This window comes from Lampetra fluviatilis, chromosome 7, assembly GCF_964198595.1.
Source record: "Lampetra fluviatilis chromosome 7, kcLamFluv1.1, whole genome shotgun sequence".
NCBI lineage: Eukaryota > Metazoa > Chordata > Hyperoartia > Petromyzontiformes > Petromyzontidae > Lampetra > Lampetra fluviatilis.
Genome location: NC_136281.1, coordinates 13,442,936 through 13,465,338, shown reverse-complemented (window position 1 = coordinate 13,465,338; position 22,403 = coordinate 13,442,936). Strand labels below are relative to the sequence as shown.

Genomic DNA, 22,403 nt, shown 5'->3' with positions numbered 1-22,403 from the left:
ATTTACACCGCTGATGGAGGGGGGCAGGGGGGAAGGGGTGGGAGACGAGCGAGGCTCCGATCTTCCAAGAGCATGGCACACTTGTTGACTTTGCCCGGCATCACCGTGCCCTCTCACCATGGTTGTCTGAATGTACATTGAATTTATTTCGCCAACATACGTGTGGTTGGGGCGAGCGGTGTTTGGGAGCCCGGTCAATTATTCCACTGGGCGTGGGTTTTTTTCGCGGTTGTGCTGTTCGGCTTCTCCGATGCGTGTTGTTTTGGGGTCTTAATTTTTTGGAACTTAATTTGTTCCTGCAGAAGCTCCCAGCACGCGAAGCGTCCGACGTCCTGCCGAACGAACAACTCACGGCACAAACCCGAAAAAATCCCCACCTTATTGGAGAGCTGGCTACAAACTACAAATAGGCTGGCACTCATTCACGGCCTCGGCCTACTGGACTGGCTGATCGCAGCAACACCCACGAGGCGATGCTCCACTATTTAATTCTCAAGAAATTCATGATTGAGCTGATACCCAAATCGACAACGACAAAAAAATCTACACGTTCGTCAATAACGCTGTGGCCTTTAAAAGGAAAGAGTATACAGTCGGTTTGTGACGTTTTGGGCAATGGCACTTGGGAGGTCAAAGATGTAGAGTGATTATTATTATTATATACTTCATACTTTTCCCTTTTTAAAGGCAGTGCTATTGACGAATGCGTCGACTTTTTGTTGTTGCTGTTACTTGTGCTTGTACACAGCTGCCAATGCAGCAGCATCGCAAAAAAAATATGGTACGCATAAGAGATGCATCTTGAAAAAAAAACCCGTGATAAGCCGAAACATCTGGCTGTGCAGAAAGCTTTTCGTGAGAATGTGAATCATTACGTATGTGTGGCCATCGGTGGAGAGATGATACAATTGCAAGGTGTCGGACTGAAGCCAGCACGTGTTACCGTTAATGTATTTATGGATTATAAACATTTGCCCGGCACACCTCTCGTGTATTTAGCCGAATGCCGTTGCACGCGACTGCGCAGTCGGAGCAACAGATGCGCAGCAAGCAGAGGTGGGACAAAGTCATTTTTATGCAAGTCCAAGTCGAGTCGCAAGTCATCAAATTCATGACTCGAGTCTGACTCGAGTCCAAGTCACATGACTCGAGTCCACATCTCATAGGTGGGACAAGGTCATTGTTATGCAAGTCCAAGTCGAGTCGCAAGTCATCAAATTCATGACTCGAGTCTGACTCGAGTCCAAGTCACATGACTCGAGTCCACATCTCATAGGTGGGACAAAGTCATTGTTATGCAAGTCCAAGTCGAGTCGCAAGTCATCAAATTCATGACTCGAGTCTGACTCGAGTCCAAGTCACATGACTCGAGTCCACATCTCATAGGTGGGACAAAGTCATTGTTATGCAAGTCCAAGTCGAGTCGCAAGTCATCAAATTCATGACTCGAGTCTGACTCGAGTCCAAGTCACATGACTCGAGTCCACATCTCATAGGTGGGACAAAGTCATTGTTATGCAAGTCCAAGTCGAGTCGCAAGTCATCAAATTCATGACTCGAGTCTGACTCGAGTCCAAGTCACATGACTCGAGTCCACATCTCATAGGTGGGACAAAGTCATTGTTATGCAAGTCCAAGTCGAGTCGCAAGTCATCAAATTCATGACTCGAGTCTGACTCGAGTCCAAGTCACATGACTCGAGTCCACATCTCATAGGTGGGACAAAGTCATTGTTATGCAAGTCCAAGTCGAGTCGCAAGTCATCAAATTCATGACTCGAGTCTGACTCGAGTCCAAGTCACATGACTCGAGTCCACATCTCATAGGTGGGACAAAGTCATTGTTATGCAAGTCCAAGTCGAGTCGCAAGTCATCAAATTCATGACTCGAGTCTGACTCGAGTCCAAGTCACATGACTCGAGTCCACATCTCATAGGTGGGACAAAGTCATTGTTATGCAAGTCCAAGTCGAGTCGCAAGTCATCAAATTCATGACTCGAGTCTGACTCGAGTCCAAGTCACATGACTCGAGTCCACATCTCATAGGTGGGACAAAGTCATTGTTATGCAAGTCCAAGTCGAGTCGCAAGTCATCAAATTCATGACTCGAGTCTGACTCGAGTCCAAGTCACATGACTCGAGTCCACATCTCATAGGTGGGACAAAGTCATTGTTATGCAAGTCCAAGTCGAGTCGCAAGTCATCAAATTCATGACTCGAGTCTGACTCGAGTCCAAGTCACATGACTCGAGTCCACATCTCATAGGTGGGACAAAGTCATTGTTATGCAAGTCCAAGTCGAGTCGCAAGTCATCAAATTCATGACTCGAGTCTGACTCGAGTCCAAGTCACATGACTCGAGTCCACACCTCATAGGTGGGACAAAGTCATTGTTATGCAAGTCCAAGTCGAGTCGCAAGTCATCAAATTCATGACTCGAGTCTGACTCGAGTCCAAGTCACATGACTCGAGTCCACACCTCTGGCAGCAAGTACCAATCGGTGAGCTGCTCTGAGTGGACTTGGGCCCACGTAGCCCACGGAGTCACCGCGGCAGCCTCCTCCTCCTCCATGCGCAGGGGGCAGCCGTCCCGAGAGGCCCCGCACCATGTCGTCGAAACGTCACAGCCGGAGACGAAGATGTTGTGACGTAGCCGCCTGCTGTGTGTGTATGTTGAATTTCTTTCGCACCGTACGTAGCCAAACGTGCTAATCGGAGGTGCGAGGGAAGGACAAAAAAAAACACAAAAAATTAATTCTGAAGAAATTAGTTTTCAATCGAGATGACTTCAAATTGCACGGCTCCAGTGTCTTCCTAATGTCGGAAGGAAGAGCGTTCCAAATGGCTGCAGAAGCGCATCTGAAAGCGCCGCGTGACGCGGTGACCGACTTTGTTCGATGGCCAGAAGCTGCCCACATTCGCACCGAGGGCAGCTGTTGCAGGAGAGGCCCCGTCGGTGTTTGGAAGCTGCACGCAAGCCCGCGTTGACGGGCGGAAACCGTTCAACGGAACCCGCTCATGGCTAGAAGGCCGAACCCTCTCGATAGTGGATATTAATTCACGGGAATTTGTCATTTTTGAAAAGTGTTTTTTTTTCTTCCAGCGCGCTCTGCATCCTCCTCTGTCCAAAGGTGCGCCGACGTGTAACCGGGGCCAGCTTTCTATGACGGCTAGAGGACACCATCGGCGTTGCATAACCGCTTTGCGAACAGGGTCTTTGGTATGGACAGCGGCCTCGTCTTGCGTAACGCTTCCCACGCGTCGCCGATCTTCAAAGGGCGGAACAGACGCAAGTGACGCGAGGCTGCCCGTTCTGGACTCCAGGGTCGGACAGGGCTGCACAGTTAATCCACAGACTGAGCAATGGCCTGTGATGTTGTCAGGTCTGGCGATGTCACGGCCTGGCACGAGTGGGGCTTCTGCCATGGGACAAATAATGATCGTGACTCGCGTGATATTCGCGTGCGTCAAGATCGAAATTTATTTTGTATCCGTCTAATTCAAAACAGACGTTTCTTAGACGCAAGAAAAAAAACACGGGAGGCTTTTACATAAGAGGCATCGTTCATCGAATCGATATCTGTTAATGGACTGAAGACGAGTCATTGCAAAGGTTATTAAAGCAGCGTTTGGTGAAGACCAGAATTGAGAAGAATACATCCAGATAACGAGCCTCGAGGTTCATTACGGCGTTCCTTTGTAACCAAAGCAGTTATATTGTTGCTTTATTGTTTTTATTGTACGCATAATTTCGAGGAAATTGTTGTTGACGTGTTATTTTCTCTGCACTATATGACAAATCTACGGACGTTGAACTCATACCAGCCCATGCAGTACCGTGTATGATTATTGGAATGTGCTTCACAATGCGCGGTCTGTCCTTCACCTGAACAAAACGGCACCGACAAATTGCCTAGCGCAACCTTCATCAGCCAGCAGCAGTTGCCATGTTCTATCTACTGCTGGATGAAGGCCTCCCTAACGTCGTCGTCGTCATCCCTCCATCCCTCTCTCTGCGATCCAACGATCCACGCGGCACCTGCCATTCCCCCCCCCCCCCAAAGGGCTCGCTCCTCCTGCACCCGGACTGATGTCGTCATGTCGTGTTTGGGAAGACAAAGGCGGCCGGGGATGGTGCTGGTGCCAGCCACCCCACGCCCCTCTCTCCCACACCTAGTGTAACGTCCCGGCCTTGATAGGTGCTCGCCATCAGCATTTGCCCCCAACCGTCTCGATCGGTCCAAACGTGGGAGCTTCGCGCGTGGCGTGTTGATTGTGCGAATAGCGTGGCTCTCTCGCTCGAAAGCCCATTAAAGGCCGGGATCAATAACACCAGCGGGCGATGGTGACATCAACACCCACAGAACGTTGCGCAATAGTTTCCAACCGCGTTAAGATGCGCACCGCTATTTTGCCCAACCACGCCGAGACTCGAGAATTGATGGTGTTGGTTAGCGTTGTCGTGGGCATCGTAGCGGCCACCAGCTGCTGCGTAGGGACCACACGAACTCAGCGGACGGACGGCGTGAACGACTTAAAACAATCGGCGGCCAAGCGCAATTCGATGCATAGAGGAGCCGCATTTCAATGGACGAATCGATGATTCCATTGGTAGGTGTCTTGCTTAGTAGGTGCAGAACTCGCCGTATTGTTCGGATTTACAAGACGCAGCCACGGTGGGGGGGGGGGTGAAGGGTGTTGAGGTTCAACCCCCTTCTGCATCACGCGGTGGACAAAAATAAGAATCGCATCAGATGGAGGGCATCGGAATCATTCTCGGGAAGATAAAAGCGACTGCCGCCGAGTGTCCGAACGGCCCGGTTCGTGATGGTTACCGAGTTCCATATCGTGTCAACCCATACGGTTTACCCCGTATTCTTGTACAGGGAAAATGAGTTTTCAGGTTCATACGGCGTACAGCCGTTTCAATACGGCCAACAATTTTATTTTGTCTATTTGTGTTGCGTTTCTCCCTTGCGATGGGACTTTGTAGGATGAACGTTGAGATTTAGAAGGGGCACGGGGTGACCAATGGGGTCTAAATTGGTCTGTGATAAGGTCGGGCACTGATGAGTGGTTGACGGGTTATTGTATTCAGTAAGACTCAGCCCCACGCGTCCATGAAGCGATGTGAGTCTGTGCTCTCTCTCACACACGGCGACCGGATCGTGAGACGCAACCCGAAGTTTTGCTTTAAAATACTCGGACAGGGGGGGGTAGGTTGAGGGAGGGGGGTAGATTGAGGGGTGGGGGGCAGGTTGAGGGGTGGGCAGGTTGAGGGAGGGGGGTAGATTGAGGGGTGGGGGGCAGGTTGAGGGGTGGGCAGGTTAAGGGAGGGGGGGTAGGTTGAGGGGTGGGGGCAGGTTGAGGGGTGGGCAGGTTGAGGGAGGGGGGGTAGGTTGAGGGGTGGGGGGCAGGTTGAGGGGGGGGGCAGTTGAGGGGGGGGGAGACGTCTTACACTCTGGAGAGTGTGCGGCCCGGCGAACACGTTGAGCGGTGACGGTGTTTGTGTGTGTCTGTGTGTGTCTCTGTGTGTGTGTGTTTGTGTGTGTCTCTGTCTGTGTGTGTGTCTGTGTGTGTGTGTGTGTCTGTGTATGTGTGTGTCTCTGTGTGTGTCTATGTGTGTGTCTGTGTGTGTCTGTGTGTGTGTCTTTGTGTGTGTGTGTATGTGTGTGTGTCTATGTGTGTGTGTCTGTCTGTGTGTGTCTGTCTGTGTGTGTGTCTGCGTGTGTGTCTGTCTGTGTGTGTGTCTGGCTGTCGTTATTACCTTCTTGTCTTTGCTCACAAATGACAAAATTAAATAAAAACACGCAAGTGGCAAGTTACCCCATTGTATGTGTTGTTACGCCGTGAAGAGAATCACCGTGGTCAATATCACTGAATAATACTGCAGCTCTCTCTCTCACTCGGCTGTCTAGTGGCATCGCAGGATCGTGGCAGAACCGTGGCAATTTGTGGAGGCCTTCATCCAGCAGTGGATTGACCAAGGCCGATGATGGACAACGATTAGTTTAAGGGCGCTTTATAAATTTAAATTATTAGTATTATTGAGAGCTGGTGACCGAGCTGAGACGATACTAAGACTGGCTAAACTTGACAACCCGGTTGAACCAGGGGCGGCTAAAAAGAAAACACCTGAACCCCCCCCCCCCCCCAGGTTCCCCTCTGCAAGATTCCCAGCGTGACATGAGAATAGTTTCTGCTGTTGTTGTAAAGACCCCAACGTTGATCTTCTCTACTCCGTGGGGGAGTGGGCGGGGGGGCTTTCACAAAAAATAAATGTATCCCCGAAAATAACGAAACACACCCGAAATAATTGACACAAAAATTAAGGCGCTGATGGGGGCTTTAGGATAGTTTTTTTGCATTTGAGGATAATTACATTACAGCCTCACCCCTTAAAATCCCTCTACTAGGACATCTGTGAAAAAGAGCTTAATAGGTCATCGGATTCCTACAGTATAGGCCCACTTCACCGCGTTGATCAGTGGGGGGTATTAAAGGGGTACGAGTGTTTAGTTTATGTGTGGGGGGGGGGGGCACCGATTCTGGTGGCCCCCCTCCCCCACCTCGTTGTTTCCTCTCCTATCTCCCGTCTCTGTCTCCCATCTCTCATCTACACCGCCCCCCCCAATCCCCTCTCTGTCTCGTCCATCTCCCTGCCTTCTATCCTATTATCTCCATCCCTCACCCCCCTCTTGTCTATCGCCTCTCCTACCTCGCTTCCCTCCGTCTCACGTTAAAACCTCCCCACGCCTGTCCCAGGGCTCTCCCCTCCCTCTCCTCCCCCCTCTCGCCGCCTCGGGCAGACACATGCGAGGGAGGGAGGGAGGAGGCGAGGCTTGGGCCACGTCATATTGCGGAAAAGTTTGAAGCTGCGTAACGCGCAAGAGCAGAGCCGGGCAAGCTGCGAGTGAGAGCCACGGGGAGAGAGAGAGACAAGACAGAGAGAGAGAGGCAAGACGAAGCGAGAGAGAGCCACGGGGAGAGAGAGAGAGGCACGTAGCAAGAAAGAGACATTAGCCAGAGACAACCAGAGAGTCGGTGAGACGAGACGGAACCAGAGGTGACACAGAGAGCGGAGCGACGCACACGCGCGCACACAACCACGCGGGGAGAGGAGAGAAGCGAAAGAGACGCAGAGTGAAGATCGCATTCGTACACACAGAGAGTGAGAGAGAAACCCGTAGAAGACGGAGGGAAAGCACAGAGGGAGAGACGCGAAAGAGGACCGCAGAGAGAGGGAGATAGGCGGAGCGAACGCACTTGATCTCACCTGAGCTCACCTCGTGGAAGTAGCCCCCGAGATTTACTCCCAAGCTCAAGTCACCGCCGCGCATTCGAGCAGCTGCACAGGTAAGTGGGTGGCTGAGAAGGCGGAGTGGGTGACTTTTGAGTGCGCGGGTGAGTGAGTGGATGAGTGAGTGAGGTGAGCGGATGAGAAGGTGAGCAGACTAGGGATGGTGGTGTAAGTCTTCTCTCACCGTACAAACACGAACTTCCTCGCGCGCTCATTCACGTACACTGCTGTCACCCACACTGCTTTCACCTTTCCATTCATTCACCCTCGCATCCACTCGCCCTGTCACCCCATCCACTCACCCTCTCATCCATTCACGTATTCACTCACTCACCCTGTCACCCCATCCACTCACCCACTCACCCATCCACGTATTCGCTCACTCACTAACCCTGTCACCCCATCCACTCACCCACTCACCCATCCACGTATTCGCTAACTCACTAACCCTGTCACCCCATCCACTCGCCCATCCACGTATTCACTCACTCACCCTGTCACCTCATCCACTCAACCTCTCACCCATCCACGTATTCACTCACTCACTCACCCTGTCACCCCATCCACTCACCCAGTCACCCATCCACGTATTCACTCACTCACCCTGTCACCCCATTCACTCAACCTCTCACCCATTCACGTGTTCACTTATCCACTCACCCACTCACCCACCCTGTCACCCCATCCACTCACTCTCTCACCCATCCACATATTCACTCACCCACTCACCGACCCACTCACCCTGTCACCCCATCCCCTCACCCCCTCACCCATCCACTTCTCATTCACTCATTCACTCACTCGCCCAGTCACCCTGTCACCCCATCCATTCACCCTCTCACCCATCCACTTCTCATTCACGCATTCACTCACTCGCCCACTCACCCTGTCACCCCATCCATTCACCCTCTCACCCATCCACTTCTCATTCACGCATTCACTCACTCGCCCACTCACCCCTGTCACCCCATCCATTCACCCTCTCACCCATCCACTTCTCATTCACCCGCTCGCTCGGAGTTGTGGTGGTGAGTGGTGTTTTCGCAATGTCGTGTGAGGTGTTCGTTACGCAACCGCCTGCCCGGTGTTCCGTGCCGTCGTGCAGACAGCTACACGATGATTCGATGCCCCAGCAACAGAGCAAGTAATAACACCAGCAACACCAACAATAGCACCTCTACAATTCACAGCCCCCGGTCAATACACTGCTGGATGAAGGCCGCCCTGCCCCACTTATGCGGGGATTGCTTGACCATCCTTCACCACGCCGGTCAGAGCTGGTTGACGATGAGAGGAGGGTGCCCAGCATCGGTTTGGATGATCGACACTCTGCAAGCTGTTGTTGTTGTTGTTACACGTGCCCGATCATCGAATGCAAGTCGCCGGCGACATAGCAGCGGATGTACTTAACCATTGCACCAACGCTCCGGAACCCCAGATAGAAAGTAGAACAAATGGACGTGGTACATATTTAATGGTATCGGTTATTAATGCCATAAATCAAGACTCCCTTGCTGGGTTCAGATCTTCGAGTCTGACGGCCAGAACGCGTTGATGTGCTTGCTAATGAGTGAGTGTTCCCATATCGCAGATGGTAATAACACCTGAGTTCCGTTCTGGGCCACGGCTAACATCAGCGGCGAATGATACCTGAACCGCTCCTGGGCACAACCTCCCTTCACCAACCCGCATTGATCAGCTTGGTGAAGTATGGTCAAACAACCATGTTCGTGGCAACAATTCCCATCGTACATCCATGGCCCTCTCAAGCTGAACATCGCTGAATGGGCTCGAGATCAATTTGAGAGTGCTAGTATTTTGGAATATAATCTTGTATCTCTTGCCCGTATGCAATGGCTATACATAGCAATGTCTTTATCCATCAAAGCCTCATTGAGTTTTCAGGAGTACTGCAATGGGGTGTTTGACAATTGCATCACTGAGTAATAACATCGCCTTATTACCTTATGTTTGGTATTTCCACATCAGGATCAATGTTCTTCTAGTCTATCCACCTAATGGGTTTCCAGACTTGTGCGAACCAGGGGCATTTATTTAGACACTTAAACTGTGGACTGACTTCGCCTTTCCGCGGATGATCAGCAGTGCCAGCCCTGATGAACAAATATTTCTGGTTTACCAGATGCTCTCATTTGACGCTTCAACACATGCGCGTGCTACAGTTTAGAACAGGTTGATTTTATTGGGGGATGTAAACAGTTTTAAAAACAAAGTGTCAGACACCAACATCTTGAGTGGACGAATTGAGGGTGGAGGGGGGATGGTGGGGGGAGGGGCGACCTCCCCCACCGCTCGAGGTCCGAGCGTATGGAGGGGGAGCACCGCTGTGATGTCACCGCTATGTGAACCGGTAAACAGAACGAGCAACGATGGGATTGGACATCGGCTTTGGTGGTGCCACGAGTGGTTGTGGCGCCAGTAGTACGCATGTACGTTGAACTTCTTTCGCACCGTGCGTAGCCAAACGTGCTAATCGGAGATGCGGGGAGAATGAATTACAAACGAAACACAAAAAACTGTTCTAAAGAAATTAGTTTTCAATCTGGATTTAAAAGTGCACAACTCCCAGTGGCGTCGTAATATAGGAAGGAAGAGCGTTCCAGACGGCCGCGGAAGCGCATCTGAAAGCGCCACGCGATGCAGTGACCGTGTTGCTGTCTGTAGTGGTACTGGTTATGGTGGTAAGCGTTGAAAGTGATGGTGGCTGTAGCAGTGGCTTGCATTGGTCGGTGTCTGTGTGTGATGGTGGCGGTGATCGTGGTACCAATAGTGGTTGTGGTGGTGTCTTTAGTGGTGATGGAGTTTCCATTCGAGGTTACAATTTGATTGAGGAATAGGTTTTGTTTGTGTCGTTTGTATTATGCTGTGTATACTGCGACGCCCGTCGCTTAATTTTATGAATTTTGGAACAACGGTTTATTTATTTTGGCTTGACCCTTAACCTAGAAGGGGTGCTGAGCGATGCAGCTCACAGATCGGCAGGAAGACCGTGGGGTTATTTGTAAGCAGCGAGTGCATTCATGTGTCAAGTCATTGTTGTTCACGTTCTCGGGTTTTGTTTTATGGGAAAAAATATACTTTTTATTTTTTAGTTTCGTTTCATTTTTGTCTTTTTGAATCTCCAGCCCCAGCGCTCGTTTCCCCACATCGGCCACATCCTAACGCTGCAAGAGTCCAATCTACCGCATGTCCATAACGTAACGGGAGTTCGATTCCTGGCCATGGCTAACATCGCTGGCAAATTATATCCGAACTGGTCATGGACCTCACCCCCCTCCCCCCATTCACCAACCATCATTGATCAGCGTTGTGGGGAGCGGTGGCGTAGCAGTTAGCGCCCCGTGCTACGAACCCGGCGACCCGAGTTTCGATTCTGAACCGGTCCTGGGCCTCCCCTCTGTCGCCGTAGCCTCAAATGACTACCCGGTGCGATGTGTTATCATCACCACTGGGGAGACAAAGTCGGCCGGCCGAGGAGTTTACTGGGGGGGGGGGGGGGGTCTTTGGCTCTGATGGCCATGGTGGTGCCATTAGTGGTTGTGTCGTCAGTAGTAGCAGTTTTGTTGGTGTCTATAATGGTTCTGGTTCTGGTGGTAAGTGTTGAAAGTGGTGGTGATGGCGGTTGTTGTCGTGGCTTGCCATTGATCGGTGTCTGTGTGTGGCGGTGGCTGTGAGTGTGGTACCAATCGTGGTTGGGGTGGTGTCTTTAGAGCTGGAGTTTCGATGAGAGGTTACGATTAGATTGAAGGAGAGATTATGTTTGTGTCGTTTCCATAATATTTGGTCTTATCTCCGTTAGACATAAGTGCAAGGGTGACATGAATCGTAAAACGTCAATTCCCACGCGCATCATGCTACGTGCATGCATGGACATCAATTGTTACGGAGCTAATCGTCTATGTAAATGTTTGGACATACGAATAGTTGACTAAAGTGAGGCAGCTGACTCAAACTTGGAGGTGTTCAGAATATTTTGAAGGAGCGAGGTCCCGTGGGTGGCTTAGGTCAGAACGATGAGCTGGAGCCCACAACATGCTGAGTTCAAATCCCAATTTCTGCCGCTTGTCATGAAACTGGGTGTTCTGGTGTCGTGAGTTCATGGTTCTAGCCCAGCCACCACAATGACTGCGAAAACAAAAAATATTAAAGTTGGTAAAACCCACTTAGTTTTTCCTGCCACTCCCTTGCTGTAAGGTTCAAAGGATCACTTTGAAAGGATGTGTGGTATCCACGTCTGTGAGCCCGCACGCGAACACGAGGTGGTGGTTTCCCCAATGGATTCTCCGTCGCGCGCGTGACACGAGCTAAGAGAAAAAACAAGAAGGCAACATATTTTCAACAATTCTTGGCACAAAATAAACAAATAAATGAAAACCAATGCGTGATCGCCACCGTTGTGACAGCGATGCCCGAGGGAGCGGTCCCGTGACTTGGGTGGGGATAGCTGTTTTCCTCGACAAATAGTGTCGCTCGCATCTGAGCGTGAAATGTAAAATTAGAATCTCGTTTCGCAATGAGTTGAGCGAGTCGTGGGGTCACGAGTAGCTGGGTGAGAGGTGGTGATGCGAGGGGGGGGGGCTATTGCGGTGAGCGCTGCGCTGCGAACCGGGCGACCCGAGTTCAATTCCCTCCCACGACCAACACCGGTGACGAATGATCAGAACTGATCCTGGGCTTCCCCTAGGTCGACTCGGCCTCAAATGAGTACCTGGTGCGGTGTGTCAACACCCCCGCCGACCGAGTACCGTGCCGGCGTTCATAACAGCACTTGCCCCAACAGTCTATCCAGGCTGTACGGGTGAATCTTTGATCTTCTGTCCGTCACTCAGTGATATGGGGGGGGGGGGAGGGGTTCTCATGGTTGCACCACCAACGCAGCGATGCTCCTTCGTCAAAACCCAGCACAGAGAGATTGTGAAACTTGACGTGACGCCGTGACAAATAACTTCACGTGCACACACAAAGGTCCACACAGTGTGTGTGTGTGTGTCCTTCACATACCGTTGTGGAAAGTGCTGTTAGCGAGCTCCTATGGCAAGTAATACCCGCATGGCATGTCGCGCTTGGGTCTGGTATGTACGCAGAGCTGGATTTTTCGCTCAATAATTTTCGGAACAGCTGCTGGGGAGGCTGGTCTTGCAAGTGGGGAATGTCGGCGTAAGGCACTACCACTAGACGACAAGGTGCGGCTATCCACAATCCAGGAACCAGACATTATTGCACCCAATGTTCCCATCTCCCGAGGGAGATGAACACTCATGGTGAACAACAGAGACGGTTGTCTGGACCAGTCCGTGGCCTTCCCCGAGGTTGACTCGGCCTTGCAAGGAGTACCCGGTGTTGTGTGAGAGGAGAGAAATAAAACATCAGCACTGGGGAGACAAAGGCGGCCGGGCGTGGTGTTGGTAACTCACCCCCACGTGCACCGTGATGGCTTAATATGTGCTCGCTAATACAGCACTTGCCCCTACATTGGCAAAGGCTATACGGGGGTGGCGGGGGGGCTTTGTCTTTGTTGTGTATGGGTGTGCGCAAGTGAGTTTGTGTGTGTACTGTATGTGGGTGAGATATTTGTTTTTGTGACCGTGTTTGTCTGTCTGTATGTGTGTGCAAGTCTGTGTGTATATGTGTGTGTCTGTATGTGTGTGTGTCTGTGTGTGTATGTGTGTGTGTCTTTGTATGTGTGTGTGTCTTTGTATATGTGTGTCTGTATGTGTGTGCAAGTCTGTGTGTATATGTTTTTGTGTCTGTATGTGTGTGTGTGTCTGTATGTGTGTGTGTCTGTGTGTGTCTATGTGTGTGTATGTGTGTGTGTCTGTATGTCTGTATGTGTGTGTCTGTATGTGTGTGTGTCTTTGTATGTATGTATATATGTTTGTCTGTGTATGTGTGTCTGTGTGTGTGCCTGTATGTGTGTGTCTGTGTGTGTGTGTCTGTGTGTCCCCAACGTGCTGATGGTTCTGCTGCTGGATCGCGTCGTGGCTCTGGGATGTGTTGGGGCTCTCGCTGACGCGCGCACTCCGCGATGATTGTCGCTGACTGCGCTCTTCATACAGTGCGACTGCGGGGATGGGTCCACCGCTCTCCCAGCTCCCCAGCTCCCCCTTCCCCTCCGCTTCCATCTCCCTCTCACTCCCAGCTCATTTCTCCTCCCAGCTCCCTCTCGCTCCCAGCTCCCTCTCCCACACAGCTCCATCTCCCACACAACTCCATCTCCCACATAGCTGCATCTCCCACACAGCTCCCTCTCGCTCCCAGCTCCATTCTCCACACAGCTCCGTCTCCCACCCAGCTCCCTCTCACTCCCATCTCACTCCCAGCTCCATTCTCCTCCACGCTCCGTCTTGCCCTCAGCTCCATCTCCCAGCTCCCTTCTCCCAGCTTCCCCCCCCCTCCATCAATCTACCTCCCCCTCATAGCTCTCTCTCTCTCTCTCGCTCCCAGCTCCCTTGGTTTGATTTGAATTCAAAGTCAAGGATCTGCTCAGAAATGTCATTCCTTTTCCGGGGTTTGATAACATCGGTGACCACTTTGTGGGACGTTCACGGTGGTTGCACTCGAGATATACTTGGCCCCGTCGCTTGAATGTCGAACTTCCACCACTGGCTCAGGACAGCCGATTGATATTGGATAGGGGAAGACTTTGTGTTTTTTTTTTCCTTTTGAGATGTTGGGCTGTTTGGCCAAATCCTATACGAGCGGTGGATCCTAAAAAAAAAAATCCACACGGATCCGACAGTAACATATTTGCTGTACTACCCCATGCCCAGTGCATGTCGATTGCCGATCCCTGTTTGACAGGTTGCCATTACTCGCCACCCGTGTACAGCGAAGCAGTGGGAAGTTGTAAAAGTAGTGAATTCGATACATAATTAAATATTGTGGTGCGCATTGAGAGTAGTGTGCGTGTCTGTGTGTGCATTGGGGAGCGGTGATGCAGCGGTTAGCGTGCTGTGCTACGAATCCAACAGCAGTTACGATTATTTGAACCGATCATGGGCCGCCTCCTCTAGGTGGACTCGGCATCAAATGCGTACCTGGTGCGGTGTGTAACTATCGCCACAAGGGAGACAAAGGCGGCCGAGCGTGTTGCTGTCCACCCACCCTCTTGTGTGCTGTGCCGGCCTCGCTAAACAGGGCTTGCCCAAAAGTTTTGTTGAGGCTATACGGGCGATCTTTGTCTCGAAATGGGAAGTTATGGAAGCGATGGCATTGGGGCCGTCCATAAATGGCATCACGAACCTAGGGGGGAGGGGGGTCAGACATTTGTGACGATGTGTGACGATGGGGGGGGGGGGTCAAAAATTGTCTAAAATCGCGTGACGTCATTTATGGACGGCCCCTTAACATCAAGCAGTACGTTGTTTCGTTTGTGCAAAGTGGCTGGACAGACCCTTCTCTGTGCCGTGTTAACAATTTATCTCGATTGTGCGACTTCCCACCAGCAGGCCACCGTAACACAGACGCGGTGACATTGAGCATCGCTGTGGAGAAGAAATGTTAATGACGGAATGAAAAAACGCCACCCCATTCACAAATCCATCTATTTGTACACAACCCTCATAGAGGCCATAAGACCTTCCATGAGATGCATCAGTGCTGAAGATGCTAATGATGATGCCTATAATGATCTTTAACTTTACATCGGTGGAACGATCGGGACTGATGGTGATTATGACCACGATTATACTCTTAGGTTTTTTCGGTAAAGTCACGTAGGTAAAAAATAAAATGTAAATTAATAAAAGTAATAATAGAAATAAAATAATAAAAAATATCACGACGTTTCGGAGGCAACACAAGTCTCCGTCATCAGGTGGGACCGTCACAGCTAGATTTGCTGTATCAAGTGAGATTTGCTGTATCAAACACGATTATGTTTGATTTCCCAGTTCTCTGGCCTCTCAATGGCCTAAGGGGCCGTCCATAAATGACGTCACGCGATTTTGGACGATTTTTGACCCCCCCCCCCCCCCGTCGTCGTCACACAGCGTCACAAAAAGTCAGATCCCCCCCCCCTCAAATATGACGTCACAAAGCTCTGACAACCCCCCCCCCCCAAAAAAAAAAACATGCTTCAAATCGCTTTACACTTGTCATTGTAGTGCGTAGTTAATGTGGCGCTGCACTCTGATGCTGTAGGAGAAAACATTAAAAAGTCTATTTAATTAAGTAGAACGTGTTCCCTATATTTACTTAAAGTTGCGCATTTTGATGTGACGTCACATTTCTCAACCCCCCCCCCCTCGTCACACATCGTCACAAATGTCTGACCCCCCCCCCCCCCCCTAGGCGCGTGACATAATTTATGGACGGCCCCTAACCTCTCTCCGTCCGAGAGCTTACTAATGCAACACTAGTTGCATAACCCTCGCTGAGAGCAGCGTTGGTACGCAATTGTGTTGTTATTTCATGATTGCTCTGCACACGCGGTGGCTGTATGCGGCCACGCTGCCCCCCCCCCCCCCTTATATACACGGTGTATTTGCCCGCGGCGTGCAGAGTACACACGCGTTAGACGGTCACACGCACTCAAAGTCAACAGCGGGTCACAGTGAAGGAAGCAGCCTCCTCCTCCTCCTCGCAGCGAGCCCACAGCCACCGTGTGCGCTCTCGCGGGACGCGTGCGTGGTGCCCCGGCAAAGTGCCTGTCCGACGTTTCGCGCCACGTGCTCGGGAGCTTCTTTGGGAATTGGCCGTTTACAATTAAAGTCCCCGCCCACCCTGCCCCGCTCTGACTGGGAGACTAATAATGCTGGATTGCAGGTCATCTGCCAAGTTACCATATGGCGACGTCCATAAATGACGTCACGCACCTAGGGGGGGGGGGGGGTCAGACAGGGGTTTGAGAAATGTGACGTCACATCAAAATGCGCAACTTTAAATAAATATAGACAACACGTTCTACTTGATTAAATATACTTTTTATTAAATGTTTTCTCCTACAACATCAGGGTGCAGTGCCACATTAAATACGCACTACAATGACAATAGTTTAAAACGATTTGAAGCATGTTTTATTTTTGTGGGGGGGGGGGGGGGGGGCAGAGCTTTGTGACGTCATATTTGAGGGGGGTTCTGACTTTTTGTGACGCCGTGTGACTAGGGGGGGGGGGTAAAAGATCGTCTAAAATCGCGTGACGTCATTTATGGACGGCCCCTATGCCCACAGGGACAACTGCCACTGGGAGGTGCCCCTTTGTGTGTATGTTGAACTTCTTTCGCACCGTACGTAGCCAACCGTGCTAACTGGAGGTGCGGGGGAAGGACAACAAACTAAACACAAAAAAACGGTTCTCAACAAATGAATGATTTATCGAGTTTTCAATCAATATAGTGTGTGGGTGTATATCGATATACACAGGGTGCGCACCACGCCAACCTGGGTTCAACCAGCACTGACTCGCGTGGCAAAGTTTGGTCAAATCCATCGCGACGCGAGGAGGCCTTCGTCCAGCAGTGGATTGACGAAGGGTTCATGATAATTACCTCTCCTCGAGAAGGGACAGTCGTGGACAGAGGAAGCCCTTGAGAGGAGGCCCCAATGGTGACGGGGGTGGCGATAGTGCGAAAGGGATAGAGATCATCCAGGCTGTGAAGGCAGCAGAGTAGTGACCTCCCTGTGAGTAAAAGTGAAGACGGCGTGTCAAGAGAAAGCCTCAGTTGCTGGAGCAGATCGAGATTAGATGGGAGAGATTGACAGGGGGGGGGGGGTTGAGGAAGGATCTTAAATACGGTGAGTGCGGTCGTTAAATCGATCTGGAATTGGATTTGGAGCCAGCAGAGGGAGTGAAGTGTTGGGCTGATGTGGTCACGCTTGTGGAGGGCAGCATTTTAAAGGAGGCCGCTCTCCGATCCTTCATTTGCATGCTAATTTCTCACATTATCATCACTAGCCCCGCCCACTTCTTTATGACCCTTGGGCTCCACCCATTTCAAACCTTTTAAAACAGTCGGCCTCAGCAGCAGACCATGCTTTATCACTTGATGACGGACGCTTGTGTTGCGCCCGAAACGTCGTGATTTGTTTAATTTTATACCTACGTGACTTTACCGAAAAAAACAAAGAGTGTACATCTTGGAGTCCTCTAAAAATTACTCATTTTATCTACCCTAGAGTGATCATGTTGATGATGATTATGGTGATGATGCTCCAGAATTCCCAGCTGTACAGCAAACAATCACATATCCTCTGTTCAGTCGGTTGATAAGACGCTCGTGGCCATCGTCAAAGCAAAGGTCACGATACACCAGGGCAGCTGTAGGGCAGGAGTTGCTGGCAATCTTCACCAAGATAAGTTGCCGCGTCGTTTCCTTCTCGCTCGTCTAAACGAAACTCCCATCACTCTGTGACATTGCCGTGCACGCCGCCATTGTCGGCAGACGATTGCCAAAACATTGTTGCTGATGCATCGTGGCCTTGCACTCTAGGATGTAGCCCTGGGTCCCAGAGACCCGGCACGATGTTTTTGATATATATGTCACAGCCTCTTGCATGACCTTACACGTGACATTTGTGCACGTGAATTCACAAAGGGACGAATAGGTCATCTTTTGTGAGAACATGAAAATCTTTAATTGTAAACGGGTCTATTAGATCCGACCGCCAGAACAGTGCAGAGAAGTTCAGGGTCACATCCAAGGCTTAAGGAATGGACCGACTGCACATTCACCGCATTTGAGATGTATGTGTACGTATGTTGAACTTCTTCGTGGCCAACCGTGCTAATGGAAGGTGCGGGGGAAGGACAACAAACTAAATTACAAGAAGCAGTTCTAAACAAATGAGTTTTCAATCGAAATGGTTTAAAAGTGCATAGCTCCAGTGGCTTCCTAATATACGAAGAGCATTCCAGACGGCCGCAGAAGCGCATCTGAAAGCGCGCACGATGCGGCGACCATCTTGGTTCGATGGCCTAGCCAAAAAAATGCTTGTTCACGCTCGTGTGAGCCACAGTCAGCTACCCTTGGCCCTCCGTGGGGCATCGCGCCTGCAACCGTCTCTGCTGTTGCTGCCGCTGGGTCGTCAGGGCGCATTCCCTGCTAGAAGCTGGCTCCCTGTGGCCGAATGGCGGCCAGAAGAAAACAGTGACGATGGCAACTGCCTTAGGGCAACCGGCGCGGCCAACGCGGTCGGCTCTCGGTGCGGCGGCGGCGTCTCTGTACGCAGACGAGCAGCTCGGCGCGGCTCCGATTAGCAGGGTTGGCTACGTACGGTGCGAAAGAAGTCCAACGTGTATTCGTAATAGAGGGGTTTTTTTAGCGAGATCTCAGAAATAGAAATGTGTTTTTAAACCTTGCCACCACCCGACACAGCCAATTAGTAAAGATTTGTCAAGTAAACAAAACGTGCCAATTTTTGTTACTAGTTCCGCACACCGGTCTGTTGGAGAGTAAACGCAACACGCAATCTCACCAAGAAGAACCTCTTATGGATAATATTGGTTGCGACAGCCTACGTGATAAACATACATGCATACGGAGCGTGCGGAAATTTCCGAGTGACGAGTTCCCGAGCGATGAATCAAGTCTTGGTTTTAGCCGCTCGTCAAACGACACTGTTTTTATTTTCCCCGAATTCCACCTGGCACGCGAGACAGTTGGAAACTCCGTATAAGTCGAGAGACGCACCATGGATGAGAAGGCACGCTGACACGACCGCTGATGCTTCACATTGCCTTGTCGGCTGGTGGGCTTTAGTGCCGTTGGCAAGCACTTATTAAGGCCAGAACACTTCACAATGCGGTTGTGGTCGTAGCAGTGTCTGGCTGCCTCGGTCTCCCCATTGCCCATGTTTAGGATGCGTCGACTTTGGGAAGGCAGAGCACAGATTTTAATGCCAACTGCCACTTGTTGATAATGAATGATACCACTCGCCACGGGTGTTATCCTTGGCCGAGAATTGGGTTTATGGTGCAGCGCACATATTCCCTATCGACCTGTATAGAACATTGGGGGCCAGGTTTCTTCCTTCGCAGAATCCTGGACTACCGATGGGATGAGTTTGTGTGCAACCATGGGCTTCTGCAGGAAAATAAGATGAGGCTTGCTTGCCACGAGCTACGGGAACGCCGACCCGCCGATAGAGGGAGGAGGAGGCTGAGGGGCCGGCCACAGGACTCGTGGCTGCATCAGATCGACCGCTACTGTCGAGACTCGGTGATGGGAAGGGAGCTCGCTTGTGGCCAGTAGGGACCCCTAGCTCGCTTTGGGGACTTTGCAGAAGGAACCTTGGGAGTTGCTGCCGGATGGTTGAAGTTGCTACTGTACTCATTGGTTCTTTTGGTAAAGTCACGTATGTAGAAATAAAATTTAAATGGATCACGACGTTTCGAACGCAACACAAGCGCTCGTCCTCGGGTGGAAATGGCGTAAACCACACAGCGAGGGAACGCACAGAGGGACATCACACACAGAGCACACAGAGAACGGCAAACTGCACGGAGGCAAATACAGCAAAAAGATGGGAGACACTTGATTCCGCTTGAAACTGGTGTTGCAAGTGCCGTCAGCGAGCACCTGAGGCAGAGAGCAAAGCGCAACTGGCGGTGGTTGATGGGGACAAACTTAATCCACGCCCGACCGCTTTTATCTCACACAAGCACCGATGTTGACACATTGTTTATTTTAGTTCCAGTTGGCATCGGGCGAGGTCACGTGCTCGTGATCAATCGATATGCGAGACACCGAGGTTCGACACCCTTGTCATGCACGCGAGCTTACTCACTCTCTCGGCGTGTTATTGACGCTCGGCCATTCCCATGTCATACCCACACGTGCACGCGCACACACGCACGATGACGCATGCTGTGCAAGCGTGGAGCATGCCTGGTCTTGGCCAAGCTGGGAGGCTAAGCAGGCCTGGGCCTGGATAGTGTTTGAATGGGCGACCATCGTGCACAGCTGCCGTGGGGCCAACGTGGTGGGCAGCTGAGGGCGGAGCTGCAAAATAAAATATTGGACTCTTTATTTAGACGCGGCGTGGCCACCCTATATCAGACCAGGAGCCAAAACAATACCCATGAGTTCTGCAAGGAGCCAAGTGTGTATACATATTGACAGTTTTCGGCGCAGCACGGGAGAGATTCATTATTATTTGCTACTGTGATAGTACATTCTACGTTGTTATCCTTCGCCCGATTAGCACGGTTGGCTACGTACGGTGCGAGAGATGTTTAACATACATAAGAAGCCAAGCCGCTGGCACATGGAGTGAAACGTCAGACTTCACGCCAAACGGCCCACGGTGCAACGTAGAAGCTCAACGGAGATTAAACACCAAGATCTTTCCATCTCAAGATATATATATTTTTCCCGGGTGAAACATTTTAACAAGTTAATAAACAGAACTCAATAGATATCCGCCAACGACCCGCTCGGTGTAGGGCAGCCCTCTCATGGAGCAGTAGCAGCAGATCATTATCAAAGGGCTGTGTGTCCACGAACGTGCCTGGACAGATCTGGAATTACCCAATGCTTGGGGGCTCTTTATTGAAGTGACGATGCCTGGACACAGGAGGGAGAGAGAGGGGTTTGTGGTCACTTCTCTCCCCCCCCCGCCGCACCCCCAAATGAATCCAAACCAAATTGCCGGCCCAGGTTCGGTGACTCAGCCGATGTCGTGAGCCCTGTCGCCTCTCTTCGCAGGAATGGAAGCAAAGACAAAGTTCCCCCCGATAGTACCCGAATAGACCGTTGTGGCAAGCGCTGTCAGCGTTTACCTGTGAATCACGGCACGGCACACGAGGGGAGGTATGTGGCCGGCACCGTGCCTGGCCACCTTTGTCTCCCCGGTCCTAATATTTACACACCGCACCAGGTACTCATTTAAGGCTGAGTCGACCGAGGGGAGGTCCAGGGCCGGTTCGTGAGCGGCCCTGGACTTACTCTTTGGTTCTTTCGGTAAAGTCACGTATAAAGATAAAATAATACATTAAATAATAGCATATGCAGTTATTTAATTTATTATTTTAACTTTATACGTATGCTATTATTTATTATTTAATTTATTATTTTATCTTTATACGTTACTTTACCGAAAGAACCAAAGAGTAATTCCTGCAGTCACAAAAGCTCCAAATTTAAGATCGGCCCTGGACTGTTTTTGGTCGAATCAAATTCAGGTCGCCGGGTTTGTAGCACAGTGTGCTAACCACTGCACCGCACTTCGCCACGTATAAAAGTATTTGCGTTGATACACACACCTACAATGAAGCCCCCATGCGTGCTCACACACGTGCAAAGATTCCTCGCACTCACGAAGATTTCTCGTTAAGTCATCGTGTGCTGGGGAAAGTACAATTAAAGTTAGGGAGTGGTTACCACACAAGGACAAAGATCCTCCGTATAGCCTTAACATACTTTTGGGGCAAGTGCTGTTCGCGAGCACCTATGAAGGCCGGCACAGCACACGAGGAGGTGGGTGGCCAACACCACGCTCGGCAACCTTGGTCACCCCGAGTGGCGATGTGTACATACCACAGCAGGTACACATTTGAGGCTGAGTCGGCCTAGGGGAGGCCAGCGACCACTACATATAATGGTCACTGGCGCTGGCCATGAGCAGGAACCGAACCCGGTTCGTAGCGTGACGCGCTAACCGCGACACTATCGCTGCACGCGCACGCACACACACGCGCACGCACACACGCGCACACGCACACACGCACACACGCACACACGCACACACACGTGCGCTTCTGTCGACTTTGTTCAACAATTTATTTTCGGAATGTCGCGGGAGAACAATGTTCATCATAGGGCGTTGTTTCTGCTTCTTCTTACATCACACAGGGACTGTACGCATCAACAACGTACGAACGAATATAATTGGCGTCATTGCAGCGCCCAAATACACCTGGCTCGGGATCCTTGCGGTGTTTTGAGCCTCCGAATTCGGTTTGCCAGTAGCAGCCAGTTGCACCGCACTCCTCGCGTGCATCCCGTGCGAGATGGCAATCCCAAGGCGGAGTTTCCCTCGTGGTGTTTTTGGGTTTTTTTATGACAACTCCGGTTTTAATTTTCGTCGTGCCACGGGACTGTGGCATTTCCGTTCAGCTGACAGAGCCATCCACCCTGTGCC

At 51.0% G+C, this 22,403-nt stretch overlaps 1 protein-coding gene across 1 annotated transcript in view; it reads left to right on the top strand.

Annotated features, from left to right (window-relative positions):
- The first annotated feature begins 6,873 nt into the window (after nucleotides 1-6,873).
- The window catches only part of LOC144933601 (mechanosensitive cation channel TMEM63B-like), a 50,590-nt gene continuing 35,060 nt past the window's right edge, over nucleotides 6,874-22,403 (top strand). Inside the window, exon 1 of the mRNA XM_078858578.1 lies at nucleotides 6,874-7,356. The gene's annotated coding sequence lies outside the window, so the exon portion shown is untranslated. The remainder of the gene's footprint in view (nucleotides 7,357-22,403) is intronic.